Source organism: Rattus norvegicus, chromosome X, assembly GCF_036323735.1.
Source record: "Rattus norvegicus strain BN/NHsdMcwi chromosome X, GRCr8, whole genome shotgun sequence".
Lineage (NCBI taxonomy): Eukaryota > Metazoa > Chordata > Mammalia > Rodentia > Muridae > Rattus > Rattus norvegicus.
The window spans coordinates 22,026,665-22,031,306 of record NC_086039.1 but is presented as its reverse complement, the minus strand read 5'-3'; the positions used below and the strand labels follow the sequence as shown (position 1 = coordinate 22,031,306).

The 4,642-nt window shown below is 44.3% G+C and overlaps 1 pseudogene; it reads right to left on the bottom strand.

The window, feature by feature from the left end:
- Positions 1–2,688: 2,688 nt before the first annotated feature.
- Bcl2l2-ps1 (Bcl2-like 2, pseudogene 1) lies at positions 2,689–3,413 on the bottom strand (annotated as a pseudogene).
- Positions 3,414–4,642: the final 1,229 nt, after the last annotated feature.

The following is a 4,642-nucleotide window of genomic DNA, read 5'->3' as shown; positions in this document are numbered from 1 at the left end:
GTAAACACATGGGAAATACCTGCAATGAGCCACAATTTGGCGTGAATAAGGAAGACAAGATCTCTTCTTCTATGAGGATTCACAGTGCTTTACCCACTACATTGGGCATATTGGGTTGCTGCCTTAAGAATGAATTCCATGGCTTCAGTTTCTGGAAGCTGCAAGTGAATCTCTCTCTCTCTGTCTCTCTCTCTCTGTCTCTCTCTCTCTGTCTCTCTCTCTCTCTCTCTCTCTCTCTCTCTCTCTCTCTCTCCCCTACCCAGTACATGCATCCCAAGTTATGTAGTTATCCTTCTTGCGGAATCACTCGATAAACTGACCTAAAGAACAAATATGGGGGACAGCATCCTGAGCTGACCCGGTCCTGCACTTCTCTGTACACAAATCCCATGAGAGATAGAGCTCTCAAAAGTGTGGACAATCCTGAGAGCTCAGGGGAGATCACAACTTCTTCTCACATACCTGGCCCAAGAGGAACATGCCTAAAGCCCTCTGGAAACAGGAACCTAGGAGCAGTCAGGAAGAGGATCCTTCTAGTCTCTGCCTGAACCAAGAGCAAGCCAGTTGCCAGGAGCACTGACACACCTGAGAGCAGAGATAAGACCAACACTTCATCTCTGATGGACCTTCCTGGAGTGCTCAGGACACACAAATCCAGGATCAATCTGGGACAGGAACCTTCCTATTTCTCACTGTGCCCAGAGTTGACACAGTTCCAAAGCTGTCTCTCCTCAGATTATTCTGAGAGAAAACAGGTTTACAGGAGGGCTAACAAACAGGCTTACAGGAGGGTCAAGCCACTGACAGAGAAAACAAAACAAGCTAACACCAGAAACTATGCCACAGAAACCAAGACTACTTGGCAACATCAGAGTCTGTTCTCCCACCAAAGCAAATAATGGATATCCAACACACTAGAAAATCAAGATTTGGATTAAAAATCAAATCTCATGATGATGATAGAGGATTTTAAGAAGGGAATAGATGACTCCCATAAAGAAGTACGGGACAACACAAGTAAACAAATAGAAGCCCTTAAAGAGGAAACACAAAAATCCCTTAAAGAATTCCAGTAAAACACCAACAAACAGATGAAGGAAATGAACAAAACAATCTAGAATTAAAAAATGGAAATATAAACAAAATGAAAACACAAAGGGATACAACCCTGGAAATAGAAAACCTAGAGAAGAGATCAGGAGTCATAGACACAGGCATCACCAAGAGAATACAAGAGATAGAAGAGAACCTCAGGGCAGAAGATACCATAGAAAACATTGATATAATCATCAAAGAAAATATAAATCACAAAAGCCCCTAATCCAAAACATCCAGGAAAGCCAGGACACAATGAGAAGATCAAGCCTAAGGATACTAGGTATAGAAGAGAGTGAAAACTCCCAACTTAAAGGGCCAGTAAATTTCTTCAACAAAACTATCGAAGAAACTTTCCTAACCAAAAGAAAGAGATGCCCAAAAAGATAAAAGAAGCCTACAGAACTACAAGTAGATTGGACCAGAAAAGAAATTCCTCCTGTCACATAATAGTCAAACACCAAATACTCAAAACAAAGAAAGAATATTAAAAGCAGTAAGGGAAAAAGGTCAAGTAGCATATGAAGGTAGAGCTATCAGAATTGCACCAAACTTGTCACCAGAGGCTATGAAAGCCAGATGATCTTGGTCAGATGTCAGACAGACACTAAGAGAAAAAAAATGCAAGGACAGGCTATTATAACCAACAAAACTCTCAATTCACATAGAGGTAGAAACCAAAATGTTCCATGACAAAAGTAATTTTCAAAATACCTTTCCACAAATTCAGGCCTACAAAGGATAATAGATGTAAAACTCCAAAACAAGTGGAAAAACTACACCCTAGAAAAAACAAGAAAGTAATAATCTTCTTGCATTAAACCCAAAAGAATAGAGCCACGCAAACACAATTCCACCTCTAACAACAAAAATAACAGGAAGCAACAATTGTTGGACCTGAAGGATTACCACCAAAAATCTGCTGGTCGCAAAGACCACAAGAGCCAAGATTCAATGCAATCAACAAGAGGTTTATTGATTCCGTTGCACCAGAGTTTCTCAACCTTCAAGTGGGAGAAGAAGGAGAAGAACCCCGTCCTACAGATACAGGCTACTTTTAAGAACAAAGACCACAAAAGCACAAGAATGGGGATGGGTACATCGAGGCACACAAGGATTGGTTGGAACCATTTGCCCTTTAACTCTATTGGTCCACATCATGGTCACATTGTCTTTGGTGACTGGAGCAATGCTGTGGTTTTAGGCGATGGAAAGTCCCTGCTGGTCCTGTCAGTCATGAGACTACCACCTGTTGGTCATAGGACCATGAGGACAGGGTGTAACTAAGTCATAAAACCACAAATGAATGGGTGAGGTATAACTGGTGGAATTTCCCAGCAGAGGAATTTTTCTTAGGAGAGGGGTGTAGCTTGTGGAATTTTCCTTGGGTTCCACAATCCCTCCTTTTTCTTCTGGATGATTTCAATCATGAAATCACAATTTATCTTCTACGGATATGGTCTGATACTGTTATCTTAACATTAAGACCTGGACAGAACTTATCCTTTTTCGGATAAAGGCTCCTAAGCGATTAAGAATAAAGGGGTCAAAAGTGAAGAAGGAGCAGAATAAGCAAGGGTCCCCCAGACTTTCTCACTTGCTAGCTAAAAAGGCCCCTACAGTTACCAGGGCTCCTAGTGCCACAGCCCCCATCAGCACTATCCTCACTGATGCTCAGTTCCGTACCTCCTCCAGGGCCCCGTCCTCGTATTGAGCTGTGAACTCCACCCAGCCCCCACTGCTGTCGATCCAGTCAGTCAGGCATGTCTCCAGGTAGGCCACCATCCAGTCCTGCACTTGTCCCACCAATGCCTCCATTTCTTTGTTGACACTCTCAGCACACAGGGCAGCCCCAAAGACAGAGAATGCCACAAGACGTCCCCAGTTGGGGCCCCCTTGAAAAAGTTCATCGGAAACCTGGGTGAAGCGTTGCTGGGCTGAGCCTGGGGTCACATGTTGCTGAGTGGCTAGGTCAGAGAAGGTGTACCGGAAGCGGGTCTCAAACTCGTCTCCAGCAGCATGCATGGCTTGGTGTAGCAGATCAGCTGCTGGGCCTTTCCCAGGGCCAGCTCCACAGACATAACCCTTCTACCTCAGCTTATAGCCTACAAAGTCAGCCACTAGAGCCCATGTGTCTGGGGTTGAGACTGGGATTGCCATCTGGGTGGCCATCCTGGATGGCAGCTCTTACAACCCAGTGCTGGTAGCAGGGAGCCCCCAGCTGAGGCCTTTCATCCTCCTGGTGAGAGTGGAGTCAAGTCAGGAGGCCACAACTGGGATTCCAAATCTGGTTGTTTCCTGGTGGAGGACCTGGGAGCAATGACGTCATATGTATACTGAGCCCCCAACCTGGAACTGGTGTGCTGTCTGGGGATTTCCTGGTTGATAGGCCTCAGCAAGCTGTGCCCACACTTTCTTCTGGACCACTTGAAGTACCTTTAGTCTGGCATACAAATCATTTTTATTATGACATGTTGGTTCAATAACATCATCTAATACAGAGGAGTTGGGGCTCCATATAACATCTCAAAGGGGGAAGGGGGTAAGGCTGAATTTGGAAAGGGTATTTCGTGCTCTGAAGGGAGCAAGAGGAAGGAGTACCAACCAGTCTGTGCCAGTCTCCATTGCCAATTGGGTCAAGGTCTCTTTTAGAGTCCTATTCATTCTCTCTACCTGCCCTGAGCTTTGAGATCCGTAGATGCAATATAATTTCCAATCAACCTCTAAATACCTGGCCACACTCTGGCTTACCTTGGCAATGAAAGTAGGGCCATTGTCTGACCCAATTACCTTGGGTACCCCAAACCTGGGGAAGATTTCTTCCAGTATCTTCTTGATGACCACGAGGCCATCTCTTGCTTGGTGGGGAAAGCTTCTACTGATCCTGAGAAAGTATCTACAAACACTAGGAGATATTTGTAACCATATTTTCAGTGAAATCCACTTCCCAGTAGGCCCTGGGTTGGTCCCCAAGCAGGGGACCTGTCAGAGCCAACTTTATTCCTGCAAACATTTACCTTTTGGAATGGTACACATTGGTGCACTATCTGCTCCACAAGATACCTGAGACCTGGGTCATAATGTTTAGTTTTTTGAAAATGTCTGGATGAGTTTGCTATAAGCACAAAAACCACAGGAATAAGGATTGGTACATCGAGGCACACAAGGATTGGTTGGAACAATTTGCCCTTTAATTTCATTGATCCACATCGTGGTCACATTATCTTTGGTGACTGGAGCAATGCTGTGGTTTCAAGCAGTGGAAAGTCTCTGCTGGTCCTGCCGGTCATGAGACTACAACCTGCTGGTCATAGGACCACAAGGACAGGGTATAACTAAGTCATAAACCACAAATGGGTGGGTGAGGTATAACTGGTGGAATTTTCCTTAGGGGAATTTTTCTTAAGTGAGGGGTGTAGCTTGTGGAATTTTCCTTTGGTTACATGCAACCACTATTTCTTTATATCTCTTAACATCAATGGACTCAATTCCCCCAATAAAAAGATATAAACTAACAGACTGGATATGTAAAGAGAGTCTAGCATTT